Genomic DNA, 27,072 nt, shown 5'->3' on the forward strand with positions numbered 1-27,072 from the left:
GTGCAATCCAGTTCGGAGTTGAAGGAATGAGATAGAATGTTAAATTGATGCGCTTCGTTCAGGAGTCGACACAAATAACCTAGTCGAGTGTATTGATTGGTTCAGATTGACCTAGTTGGGTGCATCCCTGTTAATCTCTGTCTGTGAACAAATGATTTTTTATTTAATTACGCTATCCATGCAAGCTCTCAGAAATGAGTGTTATGCGCCCTGGTGCGTCTCATTTTCGGAATTTCCTGCCTCATTTCCACAAAGCTCTGCAAAAATCGAAAACGTTCCATAACACCTCTCCGCGCCTGATGCCGGTGCACCAAGATGTCCGCGAACTATTATGCTGTGCCAGGCAAGCAAGGGGTTCAGTGTTTCACAAGCACATAACTTTTCCTTAGGTAGGTGTATACATACTGCACACAGCTTTTAGAATCTAGAGGATTAAGAAAAATAACAAAAATAAAAGTTAAACCACACATGCATAATTATTATAATATGTGCTGTGCCATTTTGAAAATTTACAGTGAAAATTTACAGTGAAAATTTACAGTGAAAATTTACAGTGAAAATTTACAGTGAAAATTTGCCTGGTACTGCAGAACTGCTGAAGTTGTGTTTCCTTTACTTGTTTTGCTGATAAAAGCAACCTGTGCTTAATGGTATCGAGACGCAATGCAATTATAAAGTTTGGTGCACAAATTAGTTGGACGTTTTGAGAATATTCGAGAACATTCTCCAGCCAATGATTTGCGTTGTGAGCATCTTTCAATCTTGGACTCACTTGTGAAGGTCACAGATGACACCAGAGTAATTTTCACAGGGATGAACCTTCGGGATAAATGGATAGTTGTATGAATAATGGATTTTAACAAGTAAAAGTTGATAGGAATACGTTTGCCTTTACCTCCATGGGAAATGAGGTGTGGTTGACAAAGGCTCACGCTCGAAAGGTCAGCCACACCATCCTTCCCACAGGAGAGTAAGGAGGAAGGGTTAACATACTCTTCTCGACCTTTAGTTGATAAAAAAAATCCATTGTTTATCTTGTCTGGCTGACGCAGACTTCACAGAGACAAGTATTCGTTTGTATGAATACCAACCAGTGGGATTTCTTCATTGGAGCATTCCAAGGCCTTATTCACTTCGTTCGAGCTTCCAGCAAAATGGCGACATATTCCACCAACTTGCTGGCATCCCTTTGATGAGAATGTGAGCTAAAACCAATGCCGCCATTACATGCGATTACAATGCATTGGGAAATGCTGGTATTTCAATGCCGGAATTTTTGGTGTGAAAATGGCTTCAGGTTCTCACAAAACTTACCAGGAAGGACCAAGCAGTTGTTTAGGCTGAAAACATTTCTGCTTGAAACAACCAAAGAAACAACTCTGAATGAGAGGTGTGCAGATCTGTATATTAAACCTCAGTCTTAGTGATGTCTTTCTGCCTATAGTCAGGGCCCTTAGGGATATTTTGGGGCCGTTTGGTTCAAATTCTTCCAAAAGCACCAAATTTGGCCCAGATGTTGCCCATGCCATACTCTTTCGATTTTTGACGGGCGCCAAGTCGGGCGCCCCCCCGGGGGCCCCATATTGGCGAAATACTAAATGGCCGCCACCCGGATTAGAGGAAAATCAGTTAAATAACCAAAAGGGTTGGAATCATGTATGATACCACTTTTCAGGGGATTTCGAGGTCGAGGAATCCAATTATGATGTTATTTTGATGATTCGAGGTCAAGGTCAACCCTCAAGGTCATCTTAAAGGTCATTTTTGAGTCAAACATGTCGGTTTTTGAGTTTTTTGTCAAGATTTACGCGAGGTTCACCATTTTATGTTTCTGGGTTGGGTAATCGAACTCTGACCTTATTTTTGACAATTAGAGGAAATATTTACATGTCTATTTCCTATTTTTCAGGCATATGCAGTTCATCAGCCTAATTACAAAGGTACGGATTTTGATGTTTTATGAACTGTATGCCATATCCTTGTTTAATTTTTGTGCGATCATGATCCGGGTTCATGTATACATGATTGTATACATGTCATAAATATGACGTCATAGGTCATGTGACCTGGCGGCCATATTGGATTTTATGAAAACCTTAAAAATGGATCCCTGCCTTCATTTTTCGATCGTTTCATTTTGAACTTTGACCACGTATGACCACGTATGACCAGATTGACATACACCATGTGATTGGATGCATATCCTAATTACGACGTCATAGGTCAGGTGACATGGCGGGATGGACCGGTATGGTCCCCGGATCATACCGCCCTTGGTGCCCGTCAAAAATCGAAAGAGTATGGCATGGGCAACATCTGCGCCAAATTTGATGCTTTTGGAAGAATTTGAACCAAAATATCCCTAAGGGCCCTGACTATTAGGGGAATCGCAACAATCAAGTTTCATTTTTAAGGTGGAGCGAGTCGTAGAAATTCCAACAATATTTCTGATAAGCACAACAAAATGCACTCAGGATGTTTGAAGAGATATTGGAGATTAAAACTAGAATTTTACAGTTTAGTTATTTTATGCAAATGAGTTTTGATGATGTCACAAAGGGAGCCCAAGTTAATGAGCTGACTTCGGAAATATAGTTACTAAAGCAAAAATTTCCTCCGAGCTTTACTTTACGGTTGATGCAGATTGACAAATTATAATTGCTGAACATGTGATAGGAGTCTACATGATTGATATTCATTGAAAATGGCTAAGCAACTGTTTCAATTTCTGAAATAGAATCCTTAACAACTGGTTGCTATGGTAACTGTCTCACAAACGATTGGAAATTATTCCCTTTAAAATTCGTTTTCTCTGCAACCGTTGGTCCGATTGACACAAAATGTTCACCGTAGGAGCACCTCCTCCTGTGGAGATTTTAGTGACATCATAGGTCACATGATACAGATGCCATCTTGGAAACCCCAAAAAACTTTGCACCTCTGTTTCTCCGAAATCGCTGCATGGAAAAAAATTGAAAGGTGGCTCATTGCAAAGTACACCACCCTGGGGGAATAACATATGTTCATGATGATGATGTCATAGGTGCCTTCATTATGACGTCATAAATCGACAAGTGGAATGCTTGATACGATCAGTATGAAATTTCTTAAGTATGATCTAGTGATCAATTGGGCTAGAAATAAAAACTTGATGATGTCATCGGTCACGTGGTTCAGCAGCCATATTTTTATGGTGTAGACCATAGGGCAATGCCATCTGGAACAGCGTTTGTCTCTCTTCCGATGTATGTATGCATGTCGCTCACAAACGTCAACCAATCAGAGCTGAGGATCTGGTCATAGGACAGGGGGACAACAGATCCTCTACTCAGTAGATCCAGGCTACTCAGCAGATCCAGGTCCGGCTACACCATTATTAGACTATCGGTCTTGTTTCAGTGACATCATTGGTGGTCATTTGTAACTTTCACACTTTCTACTTTTCACATTTCTCTTTATTCATTATTAAATTATTGCTTCATATTTTACTTTTTACTCATTTCCTCTCTATCCTTCTACTCACTCTTAATTTGTCTTTCTTTATTTAACCATCTTGGGAGAAGTGAATTCTTTCAATTATTTTTATAAGGCTCACTTCCACTCTAAGGCTTCCTCAGCAAATCAAAATTTAATTATTTTATCATTTTTTTTACAGGCTCCAAGAGTAGTAGTGGAGACGCTGCAGCACAAGTCACATACATAAATGCAGACAAACATGAGACAACGCCACACTTGTTTCCAAACAAACACAGCCACTGAGCTTGTAGGAAGTCGTGTAACCGCTCCGTGCTCTCTGGGTACCTGCAATTTCATCTTGTGACCACTTTTCTCTCCTTACTCAGCGAGGCAAAACATCCTTCTCCCTATGGATGAAAGCCGATGGGGTTTGTCCATGCTCTATCCTTTAAATGCTGAGCATCTAATGAGGAAACTGCTCGTACAATTTTTAACTCTTTGGTCAAGGTTCGAATCCCAAATCCCAAATCCCAAATCCACTGTTTTTTTTGAAATACCGACTTTTTCTTTCCTGGAAGTTCCATCAGTGTCCATGTGTTTTATACTTTCCCACTCCCTCCCCCCTCCCATGCCTCCTCCTCCCAAGCCCTCTCCCTCCCACAGATCTTCCGTTGTCCCTGTTCTCTGCTGTTGTACTTGTGTACTTCCCGCTCCCTTTTTTGTATGTTTTGTGTGTCCGTTCGTTTTTGTTATTTTTGTGATTGATGTTAGCTCTTACATGAGCCTCGATCTTGTATACAAAATAATAATAATAATAATAGAATCAACTTGCCGGCCTCCAAGACTCAGAGCAGATTCCTTAACTATTACGCCACCAAGTTTGTCAGTTTGAAACATACAGTAGTGTTCCTCCTTTAATCGAGATCCCAAAAGTAGATTCCAAAATACTCAACACATAGTATCACAATTGCTGCCCTTTGCTTGTGAAAATCTAATTTTCTGTCCAGTTTAATCCAATGTTTTATGTCTATCAACCAAATATTGTAACCAATTTCATTAAAATAAATAGTTCTGCACACTTCACCATGAGTGAAACGTACAACCCAAGGTGCCCAAAAGCATTCAAATCATTGTGACTCATGTCCAGGGGCAATACATGACATTTTCGTCTGCTGGAAATAAGAATGCAAAATGAAAACCCGATTTAAAAAAAGAAAGAAACGATTTCAAACAAAAAATTTGCATTGCCCACATACGCAGTCCGAAGGCAATTACAAGCTACTCTTGGTAAATAAAAACTCGATTTAGTATTTCACAAAAAAACAACAAAACACTTGAGCATCATGAATTTAGATTTATGTGAATATATACAGCAGAATGTCAAACTTCCACCAGCTCGTAACAATTCTCTCACATTTACAACAAATTTCTGAAAAATACAAATATACTTGTTTAATGAGCATTATCAGGGAGGCTTTCTTATTTAATTTCTCTTCATATTTAGGTGACCAAAGATATACTGCTCATAGTCCAGAATGAAGTCCATCGTTACAATTTATTCTGGGCACAGGGAAATATACCATTGGCAGCAGACACAAGGAAAATGAAGAAAAAGAGAGAGAGAGCAAAGGGAACATGCACTTTAGCTGCGCGAAATCAGGCCACAAACACTGAATAAATCAATGAAATCACAGCAGAAGTGAACACTGTGTTAACCAATAGAATCAGAGCGGAAGTGAACACTGTGTTAACCAATAGAATCAGAGCAGAAGTGAACACTGTGTTAACCAATAGAATCAGAGCGGAAGAGAACACTGTGTTAACCAATAGAATCAGAGCGGAAGTGAACACTGTGTTCACCAATAGAATCAGAGCGGAAGTGAACACTGTGTTCACCAATAGAATCAGAGCGGAAGTGAACACTGTGTTAACCAATAGAATCAGAGCGGAAGTGAACACTGTGTTCACCAATAGAATCAGAGCGGCAGTGAACACTGTGTTCACCAATAGAATCAGAGCGGAAGTGAACACTGTGTTCACCAATAGAATCAGAGCAGAAGTGAACACTGTGTTAACCAATAGAATCAGAGGGGAAGTGAACACTGTGTTAGCCAATGAAATCAGAGCGGAAGTGAACATTGCGTTAACCAATGAAATCACAGCAGAAGTGAACATTGCGTTAACCAATGAAATCACTGCAGAAGTGAACACTGTGTTAACGAATAGAATCAGAGCGGAAGTGAACACTGTGTTAACCAATAGAATCAGAGCGGAAGTGAACACTGTGTTAACCAATGGAATCAGGGCGGATGTGAACACTGCGTTAGCCAATGGAATCAGAGCGGAAGTGAACACTGTGTTAACCAATAGAATCAGAGCGGATGTGAACACTGCATTAACCAATGAAATCACTGCAGAAGTGAACACTGCATTAACCAATGAAATCACTGCAGAAGTGAACATTGCGTTAACCAATGAAATCACTGCAGAAGTGAACATTGCGTTAACCAATGAAATCAGAGGGGAAGTGAACACCGTGTTAACCAATTAAATCAGAGCAGAAGTGAACACTGTGTTCACCAATAGAATCAGAGCGGAAGTGAACACTGTGTTAACCAATAGAATCAGAGCGGAAGTGAACACTGTGTTAACCAATAGAATCAGAGCGGAAGTGAACACTGTGTTAACCAATATAATCAGAGCGGAAGTGAACACTGTGTTAACCAATATAATCAGAGCGGAAGTGAACACTGTGTTAACCAATAGAATCAGAGCGGAAGTGAACACTGTGTTAACCAATTGAATCAGAGCGGAAGTGAACACTGCATTAACCAATGCAATCACAGCAGAAGTGAACACTGTGTTAACCAATAGAATCAGAGCGGAAGTGACACTGCATTAACCAATGAAATCACTGCAGAAGTGAACATTGCGTTAACCAATGAAATCACTGCAGAAGTGAACATTGCGTTAACCAATGAAATCAGAGGGGAAGTGAACACTGTGTTAGCCAATGAAATCAGAGCGAAAGTGAACATTGCGTTAACCAATGAAATCACAGCAGAAGTGAACATTGCGTTAACCAATGAAATCACTGCAGAAGTGAACACTGTGTTAACGAATAGAATCAGAGCGGAAGTGAACACTGTGTTAACCAATAGAATCAGAGCGGAAGTGAACACTGTGTTAACCAATAGAATCAGAGCGGAAGTGAACACTGTGTTAACCAATAGAATCAGAGCGGAAGTGAACACTGTGTTAACCAATAAAATCACTGCAGAAGTGAACACTGCATTAATCAATGAAATCACAGCAGAAGTGAACACTGCATTAACCAATGAAATCACAGCAGAAGTGAACACATGTGTTAACCAATGAAATCACAGCAGAAGTGAACACTGTGTTTACTAATCGAATCAGAGCGGAAGTGAACACTGCATTAACCAATGCAATCACAGCAGAAGTGAACACTGTGTTCACCAATAGAATCAGAGCGGAAGTGACACTGCATTAACCAATGAAATCACTGAAGAAGTGAACATTGCGTTAACCAATGAAATCACTGCAGAAGTGAACATTGCGTTAACCAATGAAATCAGAGGGGAAGTGAACACTGTGTTAACCAATTAAATCAGAGCGGAAGTGAACATTGCGTTAACCAATGAAATCACAGCAGAAGTGAACATTGCGTTAACCAATGAAATCACTGCAGAAGTGAACACTGTGTTAACCAATGGAATCGCAGCAGAAGTGAACATTGCGTTAACCAATGGAATCACAGCAGAAGTGAACACTGCATTAACCAATGGAATCAGGGCGGATGTGAACACTGCGTTAGCCAATGGAATCAGAGCGGAAGTGAACACTGTGTTAACCAATAGAATCAGAGCGGATGTGAACACTGCATTAACCAATGAAATCACTGCAGAAGTGAACATTGCGTTAACCAATGAAATCACTGCAGAAGTGAACATTGCGTTAACCAATGAAATCAGAGGGGAAGTGAACACTGTGTTAGGCAATGAAATCAGAGCGGAAGTGAACATTGCGTTAACCAATGAAATCACAGCAGAAGTGAACATTGCGTTAACCAATGAAATCACTGCAGAAGTGAACACTGTGTTAACGAATAGAATCAGAGCGGAAGTGAACACTGTGTTAACCAATAGAATCAGAGCGGAAGTGAACACTGTGTTAACCAATAGAATCAGAGCGGAAGTGAACACTGTGTTAACCAATAGAATCAGAGCGGAAGTGAAAACTGTGTTAACCAATAAAATCACTGCAGAAGTGAACACTGCATTAATCAATGAAATCACAGCAGAAGTGAACACTGCATTAACCAATGAAATCACAGCAGAAGTGAACACATGTGTTAACCAATGAAATCACAGCAGAAGTGAACACTGTGTTTACTAATCGAATCAGAGCGGAAGTGAACACTGCATTAACCAATGCAATCACAGCAGAAGTGAACACTGTGTTAACCAATAGAATCAGAGCGGAAGTGACACTGCATTAACCAATGAAATCACTGAAGAAGTGAACATTGCGTTAACCAATGAAATCACTGCAGAAGTGAACATTGCGTTAACCAATGAAATCACAGCAGAAGTGAACATTGCGTTAACCAATGAAATCACTGCAGAAGTGAACACTGTGTTAACCAATGGAATCGCAGCAGAAGTGAACATTGCGTTAACCAATGAAATCAGAGGGGAAGTGAACACCGTGTTAACCAATTAAATCAGAGCAGAAGTGAACACTGTGTTCACCAATAGAATCAGAGCGGAAGTGAACACTGTGTTAACCAATAGAATCAGAGCGGAAGTGAACACTGTGTTCACCAATAGAATCAGAGCAGAAGTGAACACTGTCTTAACCAATGAAATCACTGCAGAAGTGAACACTGCATTAATCAATAAAATCACAGCAGAAGTGAACACTGCATTAACCAATGGAATCAGAGCGGAAGTGAACACTGTGTTCACCAATAGAATCAGAGCGGAAGTGAACACTGCATTAACCAATAAAATCACTGCAGAAGTGAACATTGCGTTAACCAATGAAATCACTGCAGAAGTGAACATTGCGTTCACCAATGAAATCACTGCAGAAGTGAACATTGCGTTAACCAATGAAATCACTGCAGAAGTGAACATTGCGTTAACCAATGAAATCAGAGGGGAAGTGAACACTGTGTTAACCAATGGAATCACAGCAGAAGTGATCATTGCGTTAACCAATGGAATCACAGCAGAAGTGAACACTGCATTAACCAATGGAATCAGGGCGGATGTGAACACTGCGTTAGCCAATGGAATCAGAGCGGAAGTGAACACTGTGTTAGCCAATGAAATCAGAGCAGAAGTGAACATTGCGTTAACCAATGAAATCACAGCAGAAGTGAACATTGCGTTAACCAATGAAATCACTGCAGAAGTGAACACTGTGTTAACCAATTTAATCACAGCAGAAGTGAACATTGCGTTAACCAATGAAATCACTGCAGACGTGAACACTGCGTTAACCAATGGAATCAGAGCGGAAGTGAACACTGCATTAACCAATGAAATCACTGCAGAAGTGAACACTGCATTAACCAATGAAATCACTGCAGAAGTGAACACTGCTTAACCAATGAAATCACTGCAGAAGTGAACACTGCATTAACCAATGAAATCACAGCAGAAGTAAACACTGTGTTAACCAATGAAATCAGAGTGGAAGTGAACAATGTGTTAACCAATGAAATCACAATGGAATGAACACTGCATTAACCAATTAAATCAGTGGAAGTGAAAACTGCATTAACGAATGAAATCAGAGTGGAAGTGAACATTGTGTTAACCAATTAAATCAGAAATCAGGCGTCAAAAAATCGCCCCAACTGTGTGTCATGCAGATATCATCTAAGAAACAAGATATTCATACCTTGACACAGATTCGGTGGGATAAGTACCGTGAATATCTATTATAATTGGATGGATGAGTTTCCACCCATTGTATGGATTGGATGAATAGTTTGAGTTGTTATCTCCAAAAGCAATCATTGAAAACAAGGACATAATGCTCACTTATGACCTGATGATCCCAAACAGCGTGAACAAAGAAAACAAAGCATTGTGATCAGACACAGTACTCAGACACAAAAAGGAAAATACAGTATTGCTGATTGAGATATCAGTACTCTGCGATTTTGTCCTAAATAATACAGATATCAAGAAAATGACCAAATACCAAGACCTGAAGAATGAAGTGAAAATATCCTGGAAGCTAAAGAGATCCAAAATTGTAACAGTGATAATTGGGGAAACGGGAATGATAAAGAAGAACCTTACAAATACATTTTAAAAACATCCCTGGGAACTTTACAACAAACAAATTACAGTTGGAGACTGTACGGGGCTCAGTGACGATCCTGAAAAGAGCCCCTCTAACAAAACTTCACAACCAGCTCCAATGACTCTATTCCACCTTCAAAAATCCAAATTATGGAGATAACAACCAACGACACACACATACATACATATATATATATATATATATATATATATATATATACATATATACATACTCACACACACACACATACACACACACACACACACACACACACACACACACACACACACACACACACACACACACACACACACACACACACACACACACACACACACACACACACACACACACACACACATATATATATATATATATATATATATATATATATATATATATATGAAGGAACTGCGCTCCAACGCGAGTCGAAAGAATTGACGCGACCAAAGACGGAATTCGTCCGAGTTGCTTTATTGAAACAAAACAGCTCAGGTATTCTGACAAGCCCGTTTATCGGGCAGCAATATATATACACATTTATGTCGGGAAGTTTGCCCGGCAAAAGCTATACCGGGCATGCCCAGGTATCAAGGACGAGCCTTGGAAAGGCGAGTCTGGACCTGCCCGGGCGTGTTTGGCTGCGGCCTGGCAAGTCGAGGCTGGGCGTGCCCGGGCGCTCTGGGCGAGCACTGGGAAGGCGATAGCGGGCATGCCCGGACGCTCTGGGCGAGCACTGGAAAGGCGATAGCGGGCATGCCCGGACGCTCTGGGCGAGCCCTGGAAAGGCGATAGCGGGCATGCCCGGACGCTCTGGGCGAGCCCTGGAAAGGCGAGAGCGGGCATGCCCGGGAAAGACGAGACCGGGCGTGCCCGGGAGGTTCGGGCTTGCCCGGGAACAGTGAGTCCGGGCATGCCCGGGAACAGTGAGTCCGGGCATGCCCGGGAGAGGCGCGTCTGGCCGTGTTCTGGCCGGTGCAAGGCGATTATGTACATCCAGCGGTAACCGCTACATATATATATATAACTGTAAGAAATAGTAGAAACTCCAAAGTACGAGCAGGGCGTCTCATTTGTATTGAATAAATAATCGTTAGATTAAATAAGACGTGGACGTAGCTTCAGGACGTCGATCTTTAATTGTCGACAAGCTTTCGACCAACAAAGGTCTGCCTCTGAGTCTACAAAAACAGCAGGCATGTATATCAGTGAAGTATGTATAGTGATATGTGTGTGAGATGTGTGAGGTGTGTATAAAATGCATACAGAAGGAAGAGCCATGCCAAAGTTCACTCACCGGCCCCAAGTTCAACGGAAGTGACCGTTTGCGTTACAGTTAGGGTGCACGTGCATATACAAATATAGAGATATACATACATAAACACACAAGCATATATTCATATCCCATTTATATTCATATAATATATTTATATATTTATATAAATGACATACAAAGGTAGAATGAATGAATGAATGAATGATGAATGAATGAATGAATGAATGATTAATGAATGAATGAATGAATGGATTACGGTTAACAATTTGATTGGGTTGATGTGGGAACATGCTTTAGTCATCAAAATTTATGCCATGAGGGACTTTTGTCCGAAGTTTGTGTATCCAAAAGGACTCACGTTTCAGAATCGTGGTGTGTGATCGATTTGTGATTGATTCAATGGCAGAGATCTGAATGTCATTTATAGAGTGATCCGGTTGATTAAAGTGTATCGTGTAAGGTAGAGATTTGCCCTGACTGGTGTGGAAGTTATTGATTTCTGACCGGGTGTTATTAAATCGTGTGTAGAGTGTATTTTCAGTTTTTCCAACATATTGTTTGGTGCACTTTTGGCAAGTGATTAGGTATATGACCCATGTAGATTTGCAGTTCATATAGGAGGTGATGGGGAATTTTTGTCCAGTGCTAGAACTACAGAATTTGTTTCCTTCTAGTAAATGCTTGTGAATAATGCATTTGTTTGCTGTGCATTTATAGAAGCCAGGGATCCTAGTTTCTTTGTTGTGGGGCTGTGGGTGCTTTGCTTTTACCAAGAGGTCCCTGAGTGTCCGACCACGTCGAAATGATGTTAGTGGAGGTTGAGGAAATGTGGTGCCGAGTGTTTCTGATTGATGGAGGAGAGGTAGGGCCTTATTCAGAATACTTGGCAATTGGGATGAGGTAGCAGAGTAGGTGGTTACCAGTGGGACACGGTTAGTTGCAGGTTTGGGTTTGTAAGTCAGAAGGTCTGCTCTCGGTATGCGTTTTGCTCGGGTTATTGCTTCTTGCACAGAGTGAGGGTCATAGTTTCTTGCAATGAAGTGTGTTTCTAATTGGCAGAGAGAAGTTTCTTCTGCCATTTTTGTTGAGCAAATGCGTCTTACTCTGAGTGCTTGACTGTATGGTATGCTTGCAATTGTATGTTTAGGATGAGATGAAGAAGGGAGAAGGTAAGAGTGAGTGTCTGTTGGTTTGGTGTATAGTTCTGTTTCGAGTCAGTTATTTTGAAGCGTGAGTGATGTGTCTAGAAAGTGAACTTCGGACTGTGAGCTGTCGAATGTAAACTTGATGGTCGGATGAATCAAATTTAATTCATTTTGGAATTGGGTGAGACTACGGGGGGATTTTGACCAGATGAACTGGATGTCATCAATATAACGTACCCAGGATTTTTCCAAGATTCCGTGATGAGGTTGTGCATTGATCTTGGCCTCTATCATTCCCATGAAGATGTTAGCGTACGATGGTGCAACAGGGGTACCCATAGCGGTACCTTGAGTTTGAATGTAATGTCGTCCGTTGAATTGGAAATTATTCAGTTTGAGTGTCAGTTCTAATAGGCGCATAAGGTCTTGAGTAGGTGGCATTGGGACTTGTCGTGTATCGAGGGCTTTGCGGCATGCAGACAGGCCTTCTGAATGTGGAATATTAGTGTAGAGGGATGTAACATCTGCTGTGACTAAAATGGTTTGGGAGTTGAAAGGTGAGTATATTCTGTTCAATCCTTGGATGTGGGTCAGAAAACTGGTTGTGTCCTTGAGGTATGAGGAGAGCTTCAACACGAGAGGACGTAAATGACAGTCAACAAATTTTGATATGAGAACAGTTGGACATGTGCAGCCAGATACGATTGGTCTACCTGGATTGTTTACCTTGTGTATTTTAGGAAGAAAATAAAGGTTAGGGCAATGAGGATCTTTCGGAACCAAGCGAGATTTGATGGTTTTATCCACCCGAATAGAATCTACTACCTTTTTAACCTCTTCAAGATGTAAAAGGGTGGGGTCGGATGGGAGCTCTTTGTAAGTATCACTATGTAGTTGACGATTACCTTCTGCAACGTAATCGGTAGTCGACATAATGACAATGCCAGTACCTAATCTAATGTGTACCTAATCACTTGCCAAAAGTGCACCAAACAATATGTTGGAAAAACTGAAAATACACTCTACACACGATTTAATAACACCGGGTCAGAAATCAATAACTTCCACACCAGTCAGGGCAAATCTCTACCTTACACGATACACTTTAATCAACCGGATCACTCTATAAATGACATTCAGATCTCTGCCATTGAATCAATCACAAATCGATCACACACCACGATTCTGAAACGTGAGTCCTTTTGGATACACAAACTTCGGACAAAAGTCCCTCATGGCATAAATTTTGATGACTAAAGCATGTTCCCACATCAACCCAATCAAATTGTTAACCGTAACCCATTCATTCATTCATTCATTCATCCAACCTTTATATGTCATTTATATAAATATATAAATATATTATATGAATATAAATGGGATATGAATATATGCTTGTGTGTTTATGTATGTATATCTCTATATTTGTATATGCACGTGCACCCTAACTGTAACGCAAACGGTCACTTCCGTTGAACTTGGGGCCGGTGAGTGAACTTTGGCGTGGCTCTTCCTTCTGTATGCATTTTCTACACACATCACACATCTCACACACATGTCACTATACATACTTGACTGATATACATGCTTGCTGTTTTTGTAGACTAATCAGAAGACCTTTGTTGGTCGAAAGCTTGTCGACAATTAAAGATCGACGTCCTGAAGCTACGTCCGCGTCTTATTTAAGCTAACGATTATATATATATATATATACTGTATATATATATATATATATATATATATATATATACTGTATATATATATATATATATATATATATATATATATATATATATATATATATATATATATATATAAACCCTAACACAAAACAGGTAGGTTCTCATATGTAGCCTAAGCGAGATTTTAAAGAAGATACTCCAACTTTAGTTTTGTATGTAGCAGATGGGACCGACGTTTTTTCCGCGCCATCCCTACATAGAGAGTACTACCATAAGTTCAAAACACACCTGGTCACAAGTGTGCCGCACTGACCGGGTCCTCAGTCGAGGTCCTCAGCATCATCCCGTTTCGGCCCTTCAACCTCGATACGGTCAGCTATGGTGGGCCAGCAGGGGCACATACACATCCACATGCAGCAACTACACCTGGATGCGTACATACCCCCACCCCCAGCCAGTGCGAACGCAGACTACAACAACAACAACACCTCTTTTATGGCCGAGGCCTTTTTTATTATAAAAAAAGGTAAAAAAACACGCTCAAAAGACAATCAACAATCAATAAACCCATCACCATCACCACCACACAAGAATCCAGGAAAATCAAAAACCAAGAAATCAAAAGCCAAGAAACAAGATATAAAACAATAAATAGGAACTCAAAGAGAGAAAGCAAACCAAAAGATCAAGAAACGAAAGAAAACAAGGTTCAAAGACCAAAATGAAAATCAAATCAAATTCAATAAACCATAAATCATAAAAACCAAAGTCCATCATCCCTAGCCCAAACCCCCAAAAACCCCTCTCCCACCCCAGGCAGCAGACACCTAACTCTAACTAACCAAAGGGGAGGGAGAAAGGAAAGAAGACCCTATCCCCCCTCCCACCCCCCTGAAAACAACCAAAGAAGGGACACCTTAAAACAATAAGGGTCAAGGGGCCTTTTTTCCTTTGCATACCGAAATCAACAACCGGCTGCTAACCGCAGCCGGGAACATGCAACCTCAAACACGTTGATGGCTCGACCCACCGCTGGAAATAATAATGAAATAAAATAAAAATCAAACCAAGGCAAAATCAAGATCAAACAAAAGGAAACCCAACTGCCCCCACCCTCCCCAGGCCGCGCCCGGGAGGGCCCACCCGGAAGATGCACCACAAGGAAGGCCCCGGCTCCCTGAGCTGCCCACGAGGCGTGAGTGTCCCAATGAGAATCACCGCCCGACAGGGCCCGCAAGCACACCTGCCGGAGCACCCCCAACCTTTCCAAGCCCGGGCGGCAAGCTCGGTCAGGGACTACGGCTGCACATGACTGTCGCCCGCACATTTGGAAGTAACCTCCCGTGGGACCCCCCCCCCCCTTCACCACGGAAAAGCCCGGCCGTATTCTCCGCTCCAGGGAGGGCTTTACGACACACCTGACGCAACGTTGTGGCCAGCACCCCGCCCCGTCGCCCGCAGGCTGTCGCCAAGCCTGTACCTTTGGAGGCAGGATTGGGCCATGCCCCATATATGCCCAGGATCCAACCACACCCTGGTATGGAAACCTCTGGTTCTCGCTCGCCACAAGACGGTCTTGATTATACAGACCGTTCTCCAGGCCTGCCTCCACTTGCGGACAGGCACTGGTTGTGGTAGGAGCCCGCTAAACGCAAAGACGTCCCATCTGACCATCACCAGCCAAGGCACACAGCATTTGAGGAGGCCAGCCACAAGCGACCAGACCCCCTCGGCGACAGGGCAGTCCCAAAGGACATGCCTGACGGTTTCGTCCCCTGTGCATCCGGGTCGGGGACACTGGACCGACACGTTCAGGTCCCTCTGGAACTGAAACACCCGGACTGGAAGACACTCATGGGCGGCTTGCCACGCGACGTCCTTCTGGTCGTTAGCGAGACAGCGAGCCGAAACGTTCTCCCAAACCTTTCTCGCCATACGTTCTGCGAGAGGCCTTCCGCGAAGGATACGTACCTCACGCAGCACCTCCCTTGGGCGCAAGTGATCCAGGACCTGCGACAACTGCCAACCGATGGGCCGACAGGTCAACAGGCCCTGCTCCCGGGCGAACCCCTCAAACATACGGAAATGCCCCGGACACGACCCAGAAAAAGGCCGAGACAGCGGGAGGGACCGCCCTTCCAACCGCGCGACGGACGGCCCCAGAAAAAAGAACAAAAAATCCCGCGCCAGCAGGCGACCCGGGTCCTCAGACACGAATAACTCCATGAGAGTACATGCAAACGCAGACATACATACAAACACCGGGCAAGGGACACCCTTCCCACCCAAGGACGGGCTCATCTTTACAACCCTCCTACTCCTGCGCTCTGCTCGGGTACCCCAGAAGAAAGTAAAGATTAATCTCTCCAGAGCCCGTCCCACCGCAGGAGGAGGTGGGGAGATTCTCGCCAAATACAACAACTTACCGATCAAAACATTCTTGATCACTAAATTTCGCCCCTCCATGGTTAGGTGACGAGACCGCCAAGAAGCGACCTCCAATTCCAATCCCCCAATGACCGTTCGCCAGTTCTCAGCGGCCACGCCGCCTGGGTCAAAGCAGACCCCGAGGATCTTTAATCGATCTCTCCGCTCTGTGTACGGGCAAGGGGGGCCGGAGCCCGTCCTGTGCCGACCAAAGTACATGACCTCACTCTTCTGAGGATGGATTTTAGAAGAGGAGGCCAACCCAAAACGCTCGCAGAGACCCACCAGTCTGCACATGGCGACTACATCGGTGACAAACACCGACACGTCGTCCATGTACAGACTCACCTTTAGGCGCTCCCCATACGTTCCGGGAATCCACAACCCAGGGAAGGATGGGTCCGCTCGCAGTGCACAAGCAAACGATTCAATACAAAGGACAAAAAGGACTGGTGACATTGGGCATCCCTGCCTGACCCCAGAAGCGACTGGGAAGGCTCCCGAGAGGTGTCCGTTGACCAAAACACGGGCTTCAACGTCCCTATACATCAGGTCCACCCAATGCATCAAATTTGGCCCAAAGCCAAAACGGTCCAAAACGGCCATCATGTATTCATGTGACACTCTGTTGAAAGCCTTCTCCTGGTCCAAACTGACTATGCTCAGTGGGAGGCCTCTCTCCTCCGCTAGCTGGATCGCCTCTCGAACCAGGCCCAGGCTGTCGGACACTCTGCGTCCCGGAACAGCACAAGTCTGGTCCGGGTGCACGAGGTCCACCATGACACCGTGCACCCTCTTAGACAGCACCTTTGTTAGTATCTTGTAGTCGACATTCAACAAAGTGATCGGGCGCCAGTTGGACAGATCCTCCCGATCACCCCTTCTTGTGCACGAGGTTTACGACGCCCCGGCGCATCGAATCTGGAAGCCTCGCAGAGGTGGCTAGCTCCCTCACTACCTGCAGATAATCCTCGCCAAGGATGTGCCAAAGGCGGCGATAAAACTCCACAGGCAGGCCGTCGTCACCCGGGGTTTTATTCGCGGCCAAATCCCTAACAGCGGAGGTCAATTCCTCCAGGCTCACCGGCTCCTCCAATCGCTTCCGCTGTTCGGGGCTCAAATGATTCCTCAGATGGCCGAGAACGTCGGCCATCTGGATTTGGTCAACCGGTCGTTTTTCAAAAAGCCTGGAGTAATTGTCCTCCACTGTTTCAGTAATTTGGTCCGGATCCGAAACACGGCCTCCCCCACATTAACCTGGGCCAAGTCGCCCTCTGCCTGGCACATCGTTGGAAGAAAAATCTGGTACACCTTTCGTTCCCCTCCAATGCCTGCACCTTGCTCCGGAAGATGACGGCCCTCGCCCTGGCTTTGAGGAGGCCAAAAAGCTTCCCCTTCACCCGGCGGATTTTCCCCGACATGTCCCTCCCTTCGCAAAGTTTCTTATGCAGGCGCTGGAGGTATGCCTGCATGCGCTTCAAATGCTCTCGTTTCCCGCGGCCCTCATTCGCCCGGCCATACGGAAAAACCCTATGGTCCTACGTTTCACCTCCTCCCACCAGGCTGCCAAGGTAGGAAGAGGCACCTAACCGTTTCCCACTCCCTATACTTCCGAACGGAGGCACGCACTAAACTGTCATCCTGCAAAAGGCGACAGTTAAGCTTCCAGAGTCCAGAGCGCCGGGGACGCACCGCATTTAATTCAATACCCAGAGACAAACGACAGTGATCTGAAAATGCCACCGTGTGAAGTACCAGGTCCGGGTCGCCAAAATTTGGTGTCAAAAGGATGTAATCAATCCTAGCCCGACTGGTACCAGCCGCATCGGTCCAGGTGACCTCATTCCTTTCCGCACCCGTGTCCCTCAACCTAAAATCCTGAACAAGCACTTTAAGGGCCCGCGCCGATGGCCCCAGGGGCAACCTGTCCAATCTTATATTAAAATCTCCCCGACGATCACGGGGCCAGAGGTGGAGAGGAGGGGCCCCAACTGGCGCAGGAGCTCCACTCTTCCTTCCCCCCGTCGTTGGAGCGTACACATTGACCAGGGTCAGTGGGGTCGAGGACACCACCACCCTGAGCACGGCCAATCGCCCCGGGATAATTTCTTCTAAACTAAGGACCTCGACATTCGGGCTCTTAATAAGGAACCCTAATCCTGCCGCCCTGTTAGTGTAGCTGCCGGACCAATACGACTCTCCGTACCGCCAATTTGCACGGAGGTATCCATACTCACCGTGCGGAATATGGCATTCCTGCAACAGGCAGACATCCCATTCAAAATTGCGCAGTTCTTCAAAAATAGCGATCCTCCGGACCGTGGTACGGACTCCCCGTACATTTAAACTCGTTAGTTTAAAGCTCATAGGTGTTAGTGTATTAATCACCAACCCTAGTGCAAACCACGAAAGGGGAGTCATAGGACTTATGAAGCTCCTCCCTCCTTGCCAAGACGCGACGAGCTACCATTCTTCCTCCCCCTGCGGTTCTTCCCGCAGCCGGGAGCCACGAGGGTGCCCGGGAGCCAGTCCCCGTCTATGCAGACATTCTCCCCGGGTAGCAGGGAGAGGTCCTCCTCATCGGGGGTCAAATAAATTACCCCCCCCTCGCCCGCCACCCGGGGAAGAAAGCCACCAGTCCTCCGCGAGCAAACCCTCCTTGAGGCCCATGGCCACAGCTGCCCCCGGAGGAGGGGTGAGGTCAACGGGTGGGGAACGACTCACGGGGGAACGGGAACGTGAGCGTTCAGGGGAAGACGGCATTTGGGCCCTCCCCCGGAGACCTGCTGCGGCCAACCCCGACTGCACCCCACCCCTACCACGAGCAGGTGATCCCCCAGGCCTGGATGGGTCGCTTGATGCATGGGGGGCTCTGCGCCCCACAGGGGTTTTCTTCTTTGATGTTCTTGTGTTCTTTCCCTGTGGGGCTTTGCCCAGAGGAGCTTTCCCTTTGTCCTGGCCCCTCCTCCGACGCCTCTTCTCGATCCATTGTCCAGGGTCACTTTGCTCATAGCGGAGGAGGAGCCATCACTTCCAGCCTCCGGCAGCAGGGTTTCTGGCACCGAGGATGTTTCTTCTGACCCCGCCACTGGAGCCACCATTCTTTGTGCATCCTCCCCTCCCACCGCAGTGGGCCCGACACCCGGCGAAGCCACATCCAGGTCCTGATTTAACCCTCCCTCCTCCATGTTCTCCTTTCCCTCCACCTCCCTCCCTTTACTTTCTACAGGACGGGGGGCTGACACACACACAAACACATTAGTCCCCCCCTCCCCGGCCCCAGATGCAATACCCTCCCCTGACCCTTGGGCAACACCCTCCCCTGCCCCTTGGGCAACCCCCCTCCCCTGCCCCTTGGGCAACCCCCTCCCCTGCCCCTTGGGCAACCCCCTCCCCTGCCCCTTGGGCAACCCCCTCCCCCACCCCTTGGGCAACCCCCTCCCCCACCCCTTGGGCAATACCCTCCCCCGCCCCTTGGGCAATACCCTCCCCCGCCCCTTGGGCAACCCCCTCCCCCACCCCTTGGGCAATACCCTCCCCCGCCCCTTGGTCAACCCCCTCCCCCAACCCTTGGTCAACCCCCTCCCCCAACCCTTGGGCAACCCCCTCCCCTGCCCCTTGGGCAACCCCCTCCCCTGCCCTTGGGCAACCCCCTCCCCTGCCCCTTGGGCAACACCCTCCCCTGTCCCTTGAGCAACACCCTCCCCTGTCCCTTGGGCAACACCCTCCCCTGTCCCTTGGGCAACACCCTCCCCTGTCCCTTGGGCAACCCCCTCCCCCGCCCCTTGGGCAACCCCCTCCCCAGCCCCTTGGGCAACCCCCCCCCTGTCCCTTGGGCAACCCCCTCCCCTGTCCCTTGGGCAATACCCTCCCCCGCCCCTTGGGCAATACCCTCCCCCGCCCCTTGGGCAACCCCCTCCCCCACCCCTTGGGCAATACCCTCCCCCGCCCCTTGGTCAACCCCCTCCCCCAACCCTTGGGCAACCCCCTCCCCTGCCCCTTGGGCAACCCCCTCCCCTGCCCCTTGGGCAACCCCCTCCCCTGCCCCTTGGGCAACCCCCTCCCCTGCCCCTTGGGCAACCCCCTCCCTGCCCCTTGGGCAACCCCCTCCCCTGCCCCTTGGGCAACACCCTCCCCTGTCCCTTGGGCAACTCCCTCCCCTGTCCCTTGGGCAACTCCCTCCCCTGTCCCTTGAGCAACACCCTCCCCTGTCCCTTGGGCAACACCCTCCCCTGTCCCTTGGGCAACACCCACCCCTGTCCCTTGGGCAACCCCCTCCCCCGCCCCTTGGGCAACCCCCACCCCAGCCCCTTGGGCAACCCCCCCCTGTCCCTTGGGCAACCCCCTCCCCTGTCCCTTGGGCAATACCCTCCCCCGCCCCTTGGGCAATACCCTCCCCCACCCCTTGGGCAACCCCTTCCCCCGTCCCTTGGGCAACCCCCTCCCCCACCCCTTGGGCAACCCCCTCCCCCACCCCTTGGGCAACACCCCCCCTGGTCCCTGGAGGCACACCGTCCCCTTTCCCTGTCCCTGGGGGCACACCGTCCCCTGTCCCTTGAGCAACACCCCCCACTCCCGCCCGCAGCAGCACGCGTCTTGCTCGCGTAACTCTGCGGGCAGGAGCGGAAAGTGTGCCCCGGCGCACCACAGAGGTTGCACCGCACCGCTTGGGTGCAGCGCTCCCTCAAATGTCCCAACTCGCCACACTGGGTGCAGATGTTCACTGTACACCCAGTAATCAAGTGGCCAAGTTGACCGCATCGGCGGCATAATTTCGGCTGTCCCGCGTAAAAGACTTGGCCTCGGTCCATCCCAACCATAATTCCATTAGGGATATGGGTGGCCGTGCCGTCCTGCCTCGTCCGCAGCTTTACCCGGAACTGCCGAGTCCCGGTCCAAATACCGAGGCTGTCCCGGACGAGCCGTACTGGGCCTCGGATGTCCGCGTATCGACTGAGCCAAACCTTGACATCATAGTCACTCACGCCTTCGTTGTACAGGTGGACGGTCACGACTCTCTCCTGTGTTTCTGAGAGAGCCTCGACCGCCCAGTCTGCCAGTTTCCCAGCAGACCGAGCGGTAGCCCACCGGCGCCAGAACTCGGCAAGTCCCTGCCCTGTTTGAAAGGACACGTCGAAGCCACGGGCGAGGGAGATCAGGCAGAAAAAGTCAACAGCCTTGAACCCCAGCACACCCAACAATACATCTTTACCGAATCTATCTCTAGCCGGCACACTGCAATCCACTTCAACCAACCGAAACCGGACACAATTATGGCGCCTGCTCGCCATGCCGGGGTTCTAGGAGGGGCGGAGGACAACACTCGGGGTGGGGGGGGGGGGGGGAGGGAGGGAGGGACGGGAGACTAAGGGGAGCACAAGACTCCCCCCTGTCTGGTGGGCAACGCCCCCCAAACAGGAGGAAGATGGGGGGAAAGCAGGGAGGGAAAAGACTAACGAAAATGCAGGACAAACAAGCAATAATCAAAGCAATAAATAAATAATAAGAAATAAATGCAAACACAGCAAAATACAGGAAACGAAAACACCGGCAGAGAAACAGAACTGGTTCACGTCGTGACGGCACCTCGCATCCAGAATCCACAGCACCAAACAAACATAGTGGAACACTCAAACACCCACCTTTATACCCTTCACCACTCACCAACAAAACACACCAGATCATTCATACACACACATACACACCCATACACACACATACACACACACACACACACAACACCAACCAACCAACCACCTACCCTTACAACATACACCACTGAACATACAAAAACACACACTCATGCAAAAATTAATTCATTCAAAAAAACACAAACCCTCACCCACTCACTCATATACACAAAATAAGAAATAATAATAGTAACAAAAAAAACAAAAAAAAAACACAAACAACCAACCTACACCGTTCGACGTGCCTCCATAAACTTCCTCCATATCCAAAATGAGCCTTTCAAGGCAACCTGGGCCACCATGTCACACATCCTCCTTCTTTCTGTCCCACACACTCCCAGCCTAGCAAGAAATGCAGAAAGGAATTGCCAATATACCCTCTACACCCCCACCTCAAATGGCTGACTCGAAACTCGCCAATCCTTCTCCCGGCACTCTGCCTCCAGCTCACTGTACTTTCCTCTCTTCCTCTCATGCACCTCCTCCATGTTCTCTTCCCAAGGTACCGACAATTCCCCTAAGATGACCTGTCTTGTTGCACCTGACCAAATGACAATGTCAGGCCGCAACCTTGTCACACATCCTCTGGGAATACCAATTGTGGCTTTATGTCTGCCACCACCTGCCAATCACAAGCATCTGACAGCCCTCTTGCTTTCCACCTCCTCCTCTTTCCACCTCTTACCACTTGGCCCTCTTTGACAAACCACACCTCTCCCCCATCAGTCTCCTTCTCCACTCTTCTTTCTCTCGACCTCAGCAGCTCTTGTTGCACCATCTGCACCACCACCGCCAGCACCTGATCATGTCGCCACCTGTGTTGTCCTGCTGCCAATGCTACTGAGCATGCACTCAGTGTATGCTGCACTGTTCCCACACCTCCACACAAATAACATCTCTCCTCCTGCAACAACCCCCACAATCTCAAGTTTACTGGTGACGGAAGCACATCATACGTTGCCCACAACAGGAAATTCAACAATATTGGCTCCATCCTCCAAATCTCTTGCCACTTCAATATCCGCATCCGCACACCTTCCCACTTATTCCTAGCACCTTGCTGTGCCTGACCGAATGCTTTCACATATCTCCCCTCCTCTTCCTTTCTTCTCACCTCCCTCTCAACCATCTTCCGCCTCTCTTTCACACATGCCTTTCCCCATCGCTCATGCTTCATCCACCCCAAGCCATGCTTCCCATGCTGTACCATCCCCATGACCTCCTCCTGTTGCAACCGCTCCTCCATCTCGTCCACCTCTGCTCTTGCATCCACTTCTGACTTCCCTTCTTCTCTGGGAGAGCATTCTTTACCACTGCATCACTTGAATCCCGCAACATCATGAACTCCCGCACCCTCACCACCTTAAACTCCTCGGTTAATGATGTCAAGGGAAACTGGAGTTTTCCACCCTGACCATAAAAGGCAATGTTCGTCAAAGAGCGTAGCACTCCCAACCACCTCCTCACAAACCCGCTCACCACAACCTCCATCCTCTCTGCATGCCTAATTGCAATATCATACATCATCAATGGCCACAATACTCATGGCATCAATCCAAACTTCAAACACCATACCTTCAACTTACCTGGCAAACCACATCCATCAATCCTCTTCAAACCTCTTAAAAGCTTGTTTCTGACCTCCACTCTTCCCACATCATTCAACTCCACTGTATACCATCTTCCCAAACTCTTCACAGGGGCCTCTACCAATGCTGGAACCACCTCCCCTCCCAGCTCAAACCTGTGCATGTTATCCACCACTCCTCGTCTCACTACCACACTCCTCGACTTGCTTGCTTTAAATCCCATTCTTGCCCACCGCATCAACCTTTCCAGTCGTCCCAGTACCTCTACTGCTGCATCAGCGGACTGTTGGACAACTGTCAGATCATCCATGAAAGCAAACATTGCTGGCAACCTCTGACCAGGGGCTAGCTCCACTTCTTTCCCATGTCCACTCACCGCACGTATCAACAACTCCATAACCAGCACAAACAAAATAGGAGAGATGGTACATCCCATCGGGATCCCCACTTCCAACTTCTGCCACTCTGTTACATAGGACTGTGTCGCAAACCGCATCCAAAAGTGATCATAATATGCCATCAAAAAATCCCTAAATCTCCGTGGCACCCAAAAGAAATCCATGGCATACCTGATCAAGGCATGCGGCACTGACCCATATGCATTATCCAAATCCAGCCATACCACTGCCACATCCTTCCTTTGTCTCTTTGCCTCCTGTAACACTTGCCAGACCATTGCCGAGTGTTCAATGCATCCTGGTGATCCCAGTATTCCTGCCTTCTGCACAGAACCATCCACAAAACCATTCCCTCTGATGAAGCCTGAGAGCCGTGCCGCAAAGACACTCATCAATATCTTCCCATCTACATCGAGCAATGATATTGGTCTAAACTGCTCCAGTGTCACAGCCTCCTCCTGCTTTGGAATATAAACTCCTTCCGCCCTAGTCCATTGACTGGGCACCACTCCTTGCCTCCACACTACCTTCAGAGCCTTCCACAGGTACTGCCTGATGCCTTCACAACTCTTAAACACCTGGTATGGCACTCCACTTGGTCCTGGAGCCGATGCCGTCCGTGTCTTCCTCAAAACTGCCTCAATCTCAGACATCTTTGGCTCTGACAAATCAAATGGAACACTTGGCTCTGTCGGTCTCACCAATCCTTCGATGTCCTCCACCACTTCGGTCCTCCTTGTGTCTGCATACGTGACATGCAGGTGACCTTCCAACTCTTCCTTTGGTACCTTCAGTACACCACCTCGAGACGGCTCCAACAGATCCTTCATAAACTGAAAAGGCTTCACAAAGAACCTCTTTCTCTTCCTCTGCCTCTCCTTTCTTCACCTCTTCATCCTTTCCACTCTCTTCAACTTCACCAACCTCATCCTCACCTGCTTCACCCTATATATATTGTTGCGGATATAGGACTTGGCCTCAATATCCGCTTGTAAATACTCCCCCTATTTCCCCAATACTCCCCAACTATCCCCAATCCCCCATTCCCTAGTCCCATTGCCTGTAAATAACACTCTGTAGAACCGACCTGTTGTGGAAAACCATTCAGGTCCACACAACTTTAGTCCAACGGTTTGGTTTAATTGCATTTAGATCAACACATCATTCCTGTAGAAGTAGAAACACACAATAAGCATACGATGCGACATCTCATGAAGCCATTCATCATTCAAAGCAAGCAAGCTAGATATTCTATAAAGGCGTACCATTAACGAGGCTACCGATGTAACATGTCACAAGGGAGAAGTCCCGGAGCACCGACACAGCAACAGGTCTTATAGTCACGCCCCTAGCGGTGACAACGATGACAGCGAGCAGCGAGCATTCCCCCCTCGGGTTCAGTACAGATACGATTTTCACTACATTCTCCCCCCGTCAGAATTATACGGCCGCGTGGCTAAAAGCAAGTGAGCGTCAGCATGAATAGGGTGCGGAGTATCAGTCGGCCCAACCGTATCGGGCCGGGCGGCGAATTTCTCTGCCAGCACGCGTTCGAAATTCCCCGGGTACGGCATCACGTAACCCTGTATCCCCGGAGTCAGAGGCGCCAACAGGGTCGGGTGATGAAGGGGGTAACGCCAAGTCGTCGGACCCGGACAGTCTCGACGAGGGGAGGGTCGGTGGACTGTCGGCGATGGGAGCGTCGGGAGAGGCCATAGTCTCATAGATGGGCTCGACCGGTTCGTCCGAATCCCTACTAAGGTCGTCGACCCCCGCAAGGGGCAAGATGACGAACGGAGACAGTAGTCTCACGACCATCAGACGTCATCACACGAGCATGCTCAGGATTAGCCTGGAGAATCTGCACTTTGTCCACAAGGGGGTCGTACTTGCTCGCGCGAACCGCCCGTTTAAGGTAGGCCGGCCCGGGCCCAGCGAGCCAACTGGGCAAAGACCGTATACACCCCGAGCTCCTGGGGTGGTGGAAAAGACGCTCGTGGGGGAGTTTGGTTGGTTGCCGTGCTCAGGAGAGCCCGGATTGAGTTCAACGCCGCAGGTAGCGACCAAGCCCATTTATCGAGGCCCCGGCCGAGGGGTCCGGAGATGGAGCATGACGGCCCTCCAGATAATCCCGTTGAAGCGTTCGATCTGCCCATTAGCCTGGGGTCTGTACGGCGTGGTGTAACTAGACGCAATGTTGTTTTGGAGCAGATAGCTGCGCACCTCCTGAGACAAGAAGACCGCCCCCCGGTCGGTATGGACATAGGCCGGGTAACCGAACATTGAGAACAAGTTCTGTAAGCAACGCATCACCGTGGCAGCAGTCATGTCCGCGCACGTATAAGCAAAGGGGAATCGTGAGTACTCATCAACGATAGTGAGCAGATAGCGAGAGCCGCTCGACACCGGCAAAGGGCCCTTGAAATCCATCGCCAAGCGTTCCCACGGGCGTGTAGCCTTCACCAGAGTCCCCATAGGAGGGTTATAGAAACGCGGTTTGATTTCCGCGCAGACAGCGCAGTCGCGACAGATACGGCGGATATCGTCAATCGAGTAAGGGAGATTCCCACTCCGCACGAAATGAGCGAAACGCGTTACGCCGGGATGGCCCGCAGTGGCATGCAGCACCCGAAGGCCCTCCAAAGAGGTGATACCAGCACATGTAGACGGGCGCGATAAGGCATCGGCGGCCTGGTTATCCTTCCCGGGGCGATATTTGATGGTGTAACAGAAGTCGGCGAGTTCGATACGCCAGCGAGTGATTTTCTCGTTCTTAACGCGCTGGGCGTGTAAGGTGTCGTACATGAACGCAACGCTTTGCTGGTCCGTGATGATTTGGAAAGCTCCGCCCGAGTAGGTACGGGCGCCATCGCCGAATAGACTCGACGATCGCATACGCTTCCTTTTCAACGGACGAGTGCCTCCGCTCAGCGGAGGTAAGAGTCCGTGAAAAGAAAGCCACGGGACGTCCCCCCTTGGGAGAGGGTCGCCGCGATGGCCTGATCCGAGGCGTCACTTTCGAGGACGAACGAGCCGTTCTCGTCGATGGTTGCTACGGCGGCTC

The sequence above is a fragment of the Myxine glutinosa genome, chromosome 2 (genome assembly GCF_964187855.1).
Source record: "Myxine glutinosa chromosome 2, kmMyxGlut1.1, whole genome shotgun sequence".
Taxonomy (NCBI): domain Eukaryota; kingdom Metazoa; phylum Chordata; class Myxini; order Myxiniformes; family Myxinidae; genus Myxine; species Myxine glutinosa.